The following is a 12,991-nucleotide window of genomic DNA, read 5'->3' as shown; positions in this document are numbered from 1 at the left end:
GTCACCCCTGGCTTCTCTAGATGGGGCAAATCGGTAGGTAATGAGCGAGCAGGTGGTAATGGAAGAGAAGGGAGTGAACCAGAGAAGACAGTGAGCACAAAGGATGGTGGGAGAACAGGGAACGGCGAGGGTGTGAATGTGGGTGTGGGTTGGTGTTCACACACACACACACAGGTGTGCTGGTGTTGTCTGCTGTGCATACCGTGTTCTCACGCATGCGCAGATGTGCACAGCCTTTAAGACCCGTGCATGCGTTTGACAGGTTATGTGTCTGCTGAATGAATTCATTCATTCTTTTAACAAATACGCACAGGCACTTGGGACACAGCGTGGAGAAGGCAGACCAGCCTCTCTGCTCTCATGGAAGGGATATTCTGGTCAAGGAAGACAGGCAGGAAGCAAGTTAACAAACCGATCCTGGGGTTGGGAAGAGACACTGAAGCAAAGACTCTAAAGAAGTGAGAACCTGCACCCAGGGAACAGCAGTCCAGGCAGTGGGAACAGTATATGCAAAGGTCTCAGGGCTGAATTCCCTCTGAGGGGAAGCAGAGAAGAGACCAGATCAGGCAGCCGTGTGATCATAGTCAAGGTTTTGCGTTTTATGCTCAGCAAGCTGGGAAGTCAGTGGAGGGGCTTGTTCAGAAGACTGACATGATATGACTTAATTTGAACAGGATCCTGAGACTGTTCCGTGAAGATTAGATGGAGAGGTGGGGGAAAGGCAGAAGCAGATAGCTCGTTGACAAGGATATTGCAATTACCTAGGCAGGAAATGATGGTAGCTTGGAACAAGGTGGTACCAGTAAGGGTACTGAAAAGAGGTCGGCTTCTAGGTATATTTCGAAAGTAGAGCTGAAACCATTTGCTAATGGATTGGATGTGGGGTGTGAGAGAAAGAAAATTCAAGGATGACTACCGAGATTTTGACCTGGGCAATTAAATAGATGGAATCTCCATTTACTGAGATGGGAGAAACAGATTTGTGGGGATGGAGGGAAATCATGAGTTTGGTTAGATGAACTAAGTTGAAAGTATTAGAAAGCCAAGGAGAGATCTTGAAAAAGGCAGTTCAGTGTCCAGTTTCAGCTGCAAGGTTTGAGGTAGAGAGATAAATTTGTAGGTTGTCCATGGCAGAGACCCAGGGAGTACTTAGAAATCAGTTTTGCAAGTGGGGAAACTGAGGCTCAGAAGAGCTGTGACGGGTCCCAGGTCACACTGCAAGTCAGCGGTAGCTTGTGAAGCCTCTGATTTCCCAAGTCCGGCAGCCCTTACTCCTGGACTCAAACACTGGCCAAAAGAGACATAGTCCTGTCTCTCTTCACCCAAAACTGAACTGCATGTTTCCACATGGAAAAGCCAGAAAGATGGCGAGAGATGAGGCTAGAGGAGGAAGCTGAACTCATGCAAAGGACTTGAGGGAATCAGGTAGCCTGGGAAAAGCTTAAGCAAGAAAGTAAGTGGGCAGACTTGCGTTTTGGAAGCCTCCCTCTGCCTCAGGGTGGAGAGTGGATGGGAGTGAGGGACCCAGAGGGAGGTATAGTCCCATATACCCCATGCTGGCTTGCCCATCACCACTTCACTCTCACTTTGACTCTGAGAGGTGGCAGGACTGATGTCAGCATCCCTATTGAACAGATGGAAACACTAAGGCTTAGAGAGAGGAGATGATGTGACCCACGGTCACATAGCAAGTCAATGACCCAGCAGATCGCTGGGTTGGGCTCCCAGGCTTTTGGAGTGTCAAGGTTCTTGTGTCACTCATGGGGAAAGTCAGACCAAGAAAAGCACAAGGACTCACTCAAGGTCACCCAGAGAGTGGGAGGCTGAGCCAGCCCCTAGCTTGATGAGCCCAGCCGCAAGGAACCCCCGCCCCACCTCACCCCGATTTCCCGGTCCACTGATTCTGATATTCTGCTCAGGAAATAGTGGGGATTTAACTCGGACAAGCCAGGGGAACCCAGGAAGGGGGAGGAGGAAGCAGAAATTAAATTAGTTTATTTCATTTGAGCAACTTTTTGAAGGAAAAGCAAATCCGACACTTGGGTGCTTACGGAGACTCCAGGCAGCTTTGAAAATCAGTCACAATTACTGAGCCTCCTGATCTGGGCTGAGAGGGGCGGGGCCGACAAGCAGCACCGGGGTCTGGGCGGCCTCTGAGATCAGAGGGAGCGGGACACAGCTTGGGACATGAAAGGCAGCGGCGCTCACAAATTAAACCACTCACAGCTTAAAAGGGAAGGGAAGTGTGCCGGGGGCCTCCAATGAGCCACGCTTCTAAAGAGGGGCACGCCAGCCACGCTGAGCCTAACGCTGCAGCGCGGGTCCTGCATCTGACGGTCAGGAAGCCTGGCGCCCCGCGTGACCTCGGGAAAGCCCCTGCTCTTCTCTGGGCCCCAGGTTCCCTTCTGAGCACAGAGCGGGCTCATTCATGCCCAGATGTTTACTGAGAGCCTACTCTGTGCCAGAGACTGTTTCAGGCATCGGAGATTCTTAGAAAGCCTGCATCTAGGGCAGGGAGAGAGATAGGAAAGAAAGAAACAAGTCAAGATATAAATACACCCTGTGGTGTAAGTGTGAGGGGAATTGGGACTTATATTGGGGGAGTGCTATTTTAGACAGAGGGGTCAGGAGAGACCTTTCTTTTCTGTATTTATTCGCTTATTTGGCTGCATCTTCGCTGTATCACACGGATATTTTGTTGCAGCGCAAGGCTTCTTTAGTTGTGGTACAGGCTTAGTTGCTCCAAGGCTTGTGGGATCTTAGTTCCCCTACCAGGGATTGAATCCACATCCTCTGTATTGCAAGGTGGATTCGTAACCACTGAACCACCAGGGAAGTAGGGACATAAGGCCTTCGTTTTTTATAACAGAACATTTGAACAAGGTCTGAAGGAACCAAGGGAGTGGACCAAAGAGCTATGTGAAACTCAGTTCTCAGTTCAGTTGCTCAGCTGTGTCCGACTCTTTGCGACCCCATGGCCTGCAGCACACCAGGCCTCCCTGTCCATCACCAACTCCCAGAGCTTGCTCAAACTCATGTCCATTGAGTCGGTGATGCCATCCAACCATCTCATCCTCTGTCGTCCCCTTCTCCTCCTGCCTTCAATCTTTCCCAGCATCAGGGTCTTTGCCAATGAATCAGTTCTTCGCATCAGGTGGCCAGAGTATTGGAATTTCAGCTTCAGCATCAGTCCTTCCAATGAATATTCAGGACTGATTTCTGTTAGGATGGACTGGTTGAATTTCCTTACAGTCTGAGGGACTCTCAAGAGTCTTCTCCAACACCACAGTTCAAAAGCATCAATTCTTCAGTGCTCAGCTTTCTTTATAGTCCAACTCTCACATCCATACATAACTACTGAAAAAACCATAGCTTTGACTAGACAGCCTAGCAAAGTCACATCTCTGCTTTTTACTATGCTGTCTAGGTTGGTCATAACTTTCCTTCCAAGGAGTAAGCATCTTTTAATTTCATGGCTGCAGTCACCATCTGCAGTGATTTGGGTGCCCCCCAAAATAAAGTCTCTCACTGTTTCCACTGTTTCCCCATCTATTTGGCATGAAGTGATGGGACCAGATGCCGTGATCTTAGTTTTCTGAATGTTGAATTTTAAGCCAACTTTTTCACTCTCCTCTTTCACTTTCATCAAGAGGCTCTTTAGTTCTTCTTCACTTTCTGCCATAAGGGTGGTGTCATGTGCATATCTGATATTGATATTTCTCCCAGCAATCTTGATTCCAGCTTGTGCTTCATCCAGCCCATTCTCATGATGTACTCTGCATATAAGTTAAATAAACAAGGTGACAATATACAGCCTTGACGTACTCCTTTCCCGATTTGGAACTAGTCTGTTGTTCCATGTCCAATTCTAACTGTTGTTTCTTGGCTTCCTACTTTTGCATTCCAGTCCCCTATAATGAAAAGGACATCTTTTCTGGGTGTTGCAGGTCTTCATAGAACTGTTCAACTTCAGCTTCTTCAGCATTACTGGTCAGGGCATAGACTTGGATTACTATGATACTTAATGGTTTGCCTTGAAAACGAACAGAGATCATTCTGTCATTTTTGAGATTGCATCCAAGTACTGCATTTCGAACTCTTTTGTTGACTATGATGGCTACTCCATTTCTTCTAAGGGATTCTTGCCCACAGTAGTAGATATAATGGTCATCTGAGTTAAATTCACCCATTCCAGTCCATTTTAGTTCACTGATTCCTAAAATGTCAATGTTGCCGTCCCCTGTTTGACCACTTCCAATTTGCCTTGATTCATGGACCTAACATTCCAGGTTCCTATGCAGTATTGCTCTTTACAGCATCGGACTTTATTTCCATCACCCGTCACATCCACAGCTGGGTGTTGTTTTTGCTTTGGCTCTGTCTCTTCATTCTTTCTGGAGTTGTTTCTCCCCTGATCTCCAGTAGCACATTGGGCACCTACCAACCTGGGGAGTTCATCTTTCAGTGTCCTTTTTGCCTATCATACTGTTCATGGGGTTCTCAAGGCAAGAATACTGAAGTGGTTTGCTATTCCCTTCTCCAGTGGACCACATTTTGTCAGAACTCACCTCCATGACCCGTCTGTCTTGGGTGGCTATGGCATGGCTCATAGTTTCACTGAGTTAGACAAGGCTGAGGTCCTTGTAATCAGATTGGTTAGTTTTCTGTGATTGTGGTTTTCATTCTGTCTTCCCTCTGATGGAGAAGGATAAGAGGCTTGTGGAAGCTTCCTGATGGGAGAGACTGACTGAGGGGGAAGCTGGGTCTTGTTCTGATGGGTGGGACCATGCTCGGTAAATCTTTAATCCAATTTTCTGTTGATGGGCAGGGCTGTGTTCCCTCCCTGTTGTTTGGCCTGAGGCCAAACCATGGTGGAGGTAATGAGGATAACGGTGACCTCCTTCAAAAGGTCCAGTGCACCCACTGCTGCATCAGTGCTGCTGACCCTGCAGCAGGCCACTGCCAACCAACGCCTCTGCGGGAGACTCCTGGACACCCACAGGCAAGTCTGGGTCAGTCTCTTCTGAGGTCACTGCTCCTTTCTCCTGGGTCCTGGTGCACACAAGGTTTTGTTTGTGCCCTCTAAGAGTCTGTTTCCCAGTCCAGTGTAAGTTCTGGCGGTTCTATGGTGGGTTAATGACGACCTCCTCCAAGAGGGCTTATGCTATACCCAGGTCTGCTGCACCCAGAGCCCCTGCCCCTGCAGCAGGCCACTGCTGACCCATACCTCTGCAGGAGACACTCAAACGCAGCTCTGGTTCGGTCTCTGTGGGGCCTCTGGGTCCTGGTGTGCACAGGGTTTGTTTGAGCCCTCCGAGTGTCTCTGGCAGATATGGGGTTTGACTCTAAATGTGATTTTGCCCCTCCTACAGTGTTGCTGGGGCTTCTCCTTTGCCGTTGGACATGGGGTATCTTTTTTTTGTGTGGGATCCAACATTCTCCTGTCAATGGTTGTTCAGCAGCGACTTGTAATTTTGGAGTTCTCATAGGAGAAGATGAGCACATGTCCTTCTACTCCACCATCTTGGTGAGGTTCATGTGAAACAGTGGTTTTCAAAGTTTATTGTACTTGGAGGACTTGTTAAAGCGCAGAAGGCTCCCCTCTACCCCCAGGGTTTCTGATTCAGTGTTAGTCGCTCAGTCTTGTCCCACTCTTTGCAACCCCATGGACTGTAGTTTGCCAGGCTCCTCTGTCCATGGGATTCTCTAGGCAAGAATATTGGAGTGGGTTGCCATGCCCTTCTCCAGTGGACCTTCCTGACTCAGGCATCGAACCTGAGTCTCCTACATTGCAGGCAGATTCTTTACCATCTGAGCCACCAGGGAAGCCCAGCACATCTGGTCTATTAGAAATGTTGGCATTTTTAGCAAAGATGTTGTCAAAGCCAATGCTGATGCTGCTGGTTCAGGGGACACTTGAAGAACCAACTAAGCCTGCACCACAACTGAAGAATTCTTGCACAAAAGATCCGCAAAAACTAAGCTAGAGGAAGAATGTTCCAGGAAGAGGAAACAGCGAGTGCAAAGGTCCTGAGGCATAATGTGTTTTCTCATGTTTGAGGAATAGCAAAGAAGTCAGTGTGGCAGAAAAGAGGAATAAAGGAAGGGGAGAGGGTACAAGGAGGTCAAAAGAGATACTGGAAGCTGGACCACATAGGACTTTTGTAGCTGCTGAAGGCTTTGTGGTTGTGCTTTGAGTAAGACGGGGTGGGGCAGAGGAGTTCTATGATCCAACGTAGATTTTAAAAAGATGATCTGTTGGCTGAAACTAAGCTATAGGGGTTAAGGGTGAAAGTAGGGGGATTGGTGAGGAGACATCTGTAATTGGGACAGGAGGTGATGGTGACTCGAATTCTGGATGTATATTGAATGCAGACCAACAGGGTTTGTAAGGGATTGGATGAGGGGAGTGAGAGAGAGAGAAGACAAGGATGAGGCTGAGTTTTTGATCTGAGCAAATGGATGGATGAAACTGCTATTCCTGAGCTGGGAAATGGTCCACAATGAGCAAATTTGCAGCACAAAATTAAGAGTTCCTAATTGGACATGTTTAGGCAGCAGCAGCAGCAGACTGAGATGTCTACTAGAAATCCAAGTGGAGTTGTCAACGGGACAGTTAGATCTCCAAGTCGGGAGGTCAGAAGCAAGATGAGGGCTAGAGTTACCACTTTGGAAGTCATCAGCAAAGCAAGAATTTAAAGCTTGAGGCTGGGTGAAATCAACAAGGGAGTGAGTTTTGGTATGGAAGAGTTAGACTAGATAATCTCCTGTTGCTGGGGGGCCCAGATCCCTTATATAGGCTGGCAGAACCTGACCAGTGGACAGCAAGAGCATTTCACAGGGCTCCCATGCCCAGTTCAACTCCACCTACTTATTAATGCCAACTATGTGTAAGACAAAATCCTTGACACTGTTGAGGATACAGAAATGAGAAGTTCAATCCAGCACACATCTATTACCCACTACTTTATTCGGGGCACTGCTGGGGATGTAAAGATAAGTAATTGAATTAAATCCACACGTGTTTATTAGCACCCATTATATACAAGGCCTTCAGTGTACTTGGGTCTGTAGGGGTTGCAAAGATGAGTCACCCAACTAAGCAAACATTTATTAGTACCTACTTTATATGTATATATATATATATATATATATATATACATATATATATATATGTATATATATATATATATATAGCCCAAATGGGATAGAAAAATAAGCAATTGCTTTAATTCAGTAAATACATAATAGTGCCTACTATGTATGTGGTCCTTTGCTAGGTATGTGAGGATGCAAAGATAAGCAAGATACTGCCACTGTCCTCAAAGTGTTAGCAGATCAGTTTCATCTCTGGTGCCAACTCTGGTCAACTGGTCGTAGGGCTGTGTTGAGAAGGTGTCTGAGGTCTCATTCAGGCTTAGCAGAAAAAAATGCCACAATCGATTAGTGATGTCTGCTGGGAGCAAAGGAAGGAGACTATGGAGGCACATATGCCATAGGATTGGCATTGCTGGACCCTGAGATTAGGGCTCAACAGACTGTGGAAATGGACAGGGGCCCTGCCACAGCCGCTTTCCCGTGTATTGCAATCCCTCTGTGAGCAGCATCTATAATAGATGGAAAAAGACTCTTTTGTAGTACAGTCTGCACTTCTCGGGACATCCACTAAATAACAGCTATCAGCCAACACTGTTTTCACAAAGCTATTTCCCTTTATTCTCACAATCCTGGGGGATAGGCAGGGCAGGTATTACTGTCCTCATTTTACCAATGAAGAGATAAATGTGGAGAGAGATAAAGTAACTTGCCTGAGGTTCCATAGTAAGAGCTGGAGCCAGAACTGGACCCAGAGCCTGGATCCAGAACCTAAGCTACTTGCCTCAGTGGGCATGAGAAACAGTCACAACCATCTCTCTAGTGTATACAGGACTTTACAGCTTACAGAGCACTTTCACACCCCTAATCTCATTTCATCCTCCCAGAAACTCTCTTGGGTTAAGTGTAGATACCCTCATTTTACAGCTGAGGATACTGAGGCCTGAGAGGGGAGGGGGAAATAAAATCGGGAGGACATACTATCTGATTGCCAGGGCCCATGCTTGAGAGGACGGTGGCAGAGAGGAGAGGAGGAAGGCAGGGGGCAGTGTGCTTCCCAGAGGTCCTGTTTGGGGAGGGCGGGGAAGGCTGGGAGCCTCTGACTGTCCCACCTGCTGCTGGAGAGAGTGTGGCTCAACAGCCCTCAGGCCCAAGCCAGGAATCAATTGCTGGCCTCTGCAGAGACACCTTCTAAAGATGTTTTTAATTAAAGTCCAGGAAGATCTATATGTGCAATATCTCCTTGCCTAGCAACGGCACTGGCTCTCACCACTCAGGATGGGGAGAAAAGGGGCAGGAGGTTTCTGGTGGAGAGAGGTGGCAGAGAGGAGCACAGGCCCCAGCTTCACTTCATTCTCTGTCTTTTCCATCAACAAATCCCTCAGCAAACATGAGCAGCCCCTCTCTGCCAGGCCACATGCCCACATGTCAGTGAGTACAGAGGTGACAAATGTGGCATCCTACCCTCAAGGGTCTAGCACATAGTAGGTGCTCTGTATACCTTGGGTGACCAAATAGAACTGAATCATAAGCCAAAAATATTTGCTTTCTGCAACTGGCCAAGGGATGCTACTGCAGAAACTTAGAATGTTGCTGCCCCGAATAAACGAGGTGACCAGACTACTCCACAGAGGGTCCCACTTGAGTGTGGAGAGGATGGAAGAGTCAATAGGACTCAATTTGGAACAAAAGAAGAATCCCCTTTCTCAGGGTGGTAGATGAGATCCATGCACACACACACACTCAAGTGTTGCCTGCCTGGGTGAGTCCATGGCGATCTCTTTCTGTCCCCGTCTCTGTCTCTCTCTCTCGTTGTATATATATGTATATATGTATATATACATATGTATATATGCCTCTTTGGCCCTCATCTCTCTCTATTCTAATTTCTCCCCACATGTCTGGCTACCTCTGTTTCTGTCACTTCTCTCTGTCCATCTCTCTGCATCTCTGTTTCTTGTTTTTCAGTCTCTGACCCACTTTCTCACCACGTCTCTGTATGCCGCCTTCTCTGTCACTTGTCTCTTGACCTGCTTCCTCCCCCTCTATCTTCTGACCCCGCGTCCATGCAACCACTTTCCTGCACCTCCTGTGTATCATTCGTCTACATTAGGCTGCCCTGACTGGGCAGCCAGAAGCGGAGTTGAGGTCCGTGCAGTGAGCCGGCATTGTAAGTGATGAGCAAAGAGGGAGTTGACAGGGGCGGGGGGCGGAGGTAAGAGGGGGAGTTTGAGAAGGGACTTGTTTCCTGTGTAATCTGAATGTTCCCAGGGACTCGACAAGTGGCTTTTAATTTTTAATAGAAAGCATTCCACGCAGTTCTAGCAGCAGCAGGGGGTGGGACTCATTTTTCAAAAATGTTTGAGAAGCTAAATGTGAGCCAAGGGTTTCCCCGGGCCCAGCAGGGCAGCAGAGGGATGTAGGGAAGAAACAGGATGATAATAATTACTAACATCTTCATAATAATGACACTTGGTCACCTCGGTTGAGGACTCTGTTCTTTTCCAAAGCGTTTCGTCCCTTTCATCTCATCAAGGGGTCTCCCTCATCCAGGATACAGGAAGCATAAAATGTTATCTCCATTTTACAGAAGGGGAACTGAGGCCCAGTCAGGTTGGGGTAGTTGTCCCATAGCCATACAGAGAGCCAAGGACAGGGCTGGAATGAGAATTTGTCTTCAACCCCTGACCTCCACTCCACCTGGCACCACCTTCTTCCTGAGCAGTTTGGGGTTCTGGGACCCATGTTTGGGCCTCAGTTGAATTTCATAAACAGCAAGGGTTAAAGGGAGAAGAGAAAGCGTTCTGACCTGGGAGCCAGAGCATGGATTCTAGTTCTGGACCCAGGATAAACAATGTCAGAGCCACCCAGATAAACTAGAAATGAAGGGTGGGCAAGCCCCAGCCCTCCTGAATCTGGTGCCCAGGAGTCTCCCACTCAGGGGCAAAGGCACAGCCCCAGAGATCTTCTGACCATATAGAGAGAAGAGAAAGGAATAAACTCTTATTGAGCACTTACTAAATGCTTGGCTTTACCAGCCTCTTAAATCCATCATCTCTAACCCCCATAACATCTCTGAGAGGCAGAGTGTGACCCTCTAACTTATCGATGAGGAAAAAGGCCAAACAAGGGAAAGCCTTGATTGAGGGCACAGAGTGAGGAAGTGGTGGGATTTGAACCCAGGACTCTCTGATGCCAAAGTCCCATGTCTCCATGAAGTTGCAAGGGGCATCTCTTTGTAGGGGTGTCCAACTTCTTATGCTGATTTGGTGGCTTGTGTCATCCTTGCTGCTTCCTTTTAGGTGTCAGTCTCAGTGCAGGCACAGTGAGTCCAGGAGGGCGACATGCTGGCTACAGAGATGTGGGTTGGAATCTTTTCCTACCCTTTACTAGTGACTTGACCTGGGGAAAGGCTCTGAGTCTCTCTGTGACTCTGTTTCCTCATCAGTTCAATCAAGGGTTGCATCTAGGGCATCAGTTCTCAGTCTGGAATGCACTTCAGAATCACTGTTGGAGCTTTTAAAATACCCTTGCCTGTGCTCCACCCCCAAGGGAGTGCTGTTAAATTAATCTGGGTTGGGGCTCAATATCAGTTCTCTTTTAAAGCTCCTAAGAGATTCTAATGTGCAGCCAGGTTGAGAACCACTGGTTTCTGTGCTTTCCAAGGAGCAGCCTTTCCATATCCAACATTCTACATGGAGCCCTGGAGTTCTGAGATCCTGTTTATGCAAGAATCCTTTGGGCAATCCTTCCTACGACAGTCTGGAATTAGGCCCTTAACCTCAAATAGCAGAAGGGCTGGGAGCAGCACCACGGACAGCGAATGGCTCATTCTAGCCAATCCCAGCCCTGCTTCTGAAAGTCTGGGCTTGAACTAAATACCAGGGAGGGAGAATCCTGAATCCAGTTCCTCGCTCTCCTCCTGCTCTCCCTTTCTGTCCTTTCTTCCACTCTTCTTTCACTTGCCTATCTACTTCTACTTCTATTGATCCCCAACCTACTACCTTATAAGGCAAGATACGTGTGTGTTTTGACATCAGATCGACCTGGGTTTGAACCTTGCCTCTCCTATTTCCTTGCCGGATGAATTTAGCCAGGCACTGTCCCAGCTGTTGAGCAAGGAAATCTATTTGAGTTCTCACAATGGTCCTGAGTACCCCCATTTCACAGATGATGAAATTGAGACAAAAGGGGTTCTTTATTAAACTTCACTCAGCCTCCATTTCCTTATCTGCAAAGTAGAAATCTTAATAGAGCTTACTTCAAGACTCTATTATATGAATTCCGTAAGATACTATGCATAAAGAGCTTATTATAACATGTAGTGAAAGGTAGTTATTTAATAAACAATCTATCATTATCATCGAAGACATTTATGTAATAATGGGTTTCATTATTATTCATTATTAATTTACATTGTCATCCTTCACTGTGCATAACAGTTTCCTCATCTGTAAAATGGAAATGATGCAGGAGTATACTGAAGTTGGCTTGTATCAGCTCATGAGAGCCAAATATTGACTTTCAGGAGTTTCATAAGCCACTTGATATCACATTGGTAGTTTGAAATTGGCCATGGTGAGAGTATTTACACCGTAGAAATCAGCAAACACTACAAAGCAGGGCATTTATCCCCACCCCTCCGTCCCCCAGAGCCAATGGTTAAACATTTGCCAGCATGTCACTGCATCTACCTCATCGAGTTGGCATGAGGACTGAAGGAGAGAAGAGCCGTGATGGTGCATTGTAAAATGCAATCTGCTAAACTTAGGGGGATGGTACAAAGTGGTCCTACAGCATCCACAAGCCTGGCACCCATTTTTCTGCTGATTCTGGGGAGCTGCTGACTTGTGAAGGAGGTGGGAGGGAGTGTGGGGCCTGTGGAACCAGGGATGAATCACTGACCCTTCACCATCCCCATGCGTCCGCATTAACTGTAATGGCTGCAATAAAGAACCCCAGATTGGGGAAATGATTCCATCATCCCTGCGGGAGTCCCTGGGATACATCCAGGGAGAGAGAGAGAGAGCTCAGCCATGTCCCTGGGGACTCACTCAAGCCAGCATTGTGTCTTGCCCAGGGGGTGGGGGCAACATGCAGAGGAGAGTGACAGGGAGATCCTCTCTCCTAACAGTTACACAGCCACTATTTATTGAGCGCCCACCATGAGCCTGATGCTGTATGAATCGTCTCTTATTTCTGTGTGTCTGTGAGGGAGGCTTGATTGTGCCATTGTATACAGGCATGCAGTGCCTCCTGAGAAGACAACAACCTGCACTTACGGAGTTCTTAGTGTGGGCTGGGCGCTGTCCTTGGTGCTGAATACGGAAATCTATTTGAATTCTGAAATCAATCCCAGGAGTCTGGTGGTACTGTCACCCTCATTTCACAAAGGAGGAAATTGAGGCAAAAGCGGGGTTCATGACGGGCCCAAGGTCAAACTGCTAAGAAGTGGCAGAGTCACTGGCTGTGATTCAGTACACCAGGCCACCATCCAGGGTCACCATGTGTGTCTGTGCTGACTCTGGCTTCCAGAGGACTTTGACCTTAGAGAGTCCTGGGTTCAAGTCCCACCACTTCATCATTCTGTGCCCCCATTCAGGTCTTTCCCCCTGTTTCCCCCACCTGTAATTTAGAGAGGTCCATTCTGCCTCTCAGAGATGCTATGAGAATTAGAGATAATGGATTTAAGTGGCTGGTGAAGCTAGGCATGCAGTGAGTGCTCAGTAGGGTCTATTACTCTCTCTTCTCCCTGTTTAAGAGGAGGGGCCTGGGATCATGCCCTGGCCCTGAATAGAAGACCCCTGGTTACCTAGCATCAAGAGGGAGGGGGCTTGCCCAAACCTCTTCCTCCCAGCTTCTCCAGGCAACTCTGACATGGTTGATGTGGAGCTGG

General features: G+C 47.7%; 1 protein-coding gene across 2 annotated transcripts in view; it reads left to right on the top strand.

Annotated features, from left to right (window-relative positions):
- Positions 1-12,991, top strand: part of CDH22 (cadherin 22) — a 79,598-nt gene that overhangs the window by 12,145 nt on the left and 54,462 nt on the right. The window lies entirely within an intron of this gene.

The sequence above is a fragment of the Cervus elaphus genome, chromosome 23 (genome assembly GCF_910594005.1).
Source record: "Cervus elaphus chromosome 23, mCerEla1.1, whole genome shotgun sequence".
In the NCBI taxonomy this organism is placed as follows: Eukaryota; Metazoa; Chordata; class Mammalia; order Artiodactyla; family Cervidae; genus Cervus; species Cervus elaphus.
Note: the sequence above shows the minus strand (reverse complement) of the source record. Positions and strands in the feature narration are given on the sequence as shown.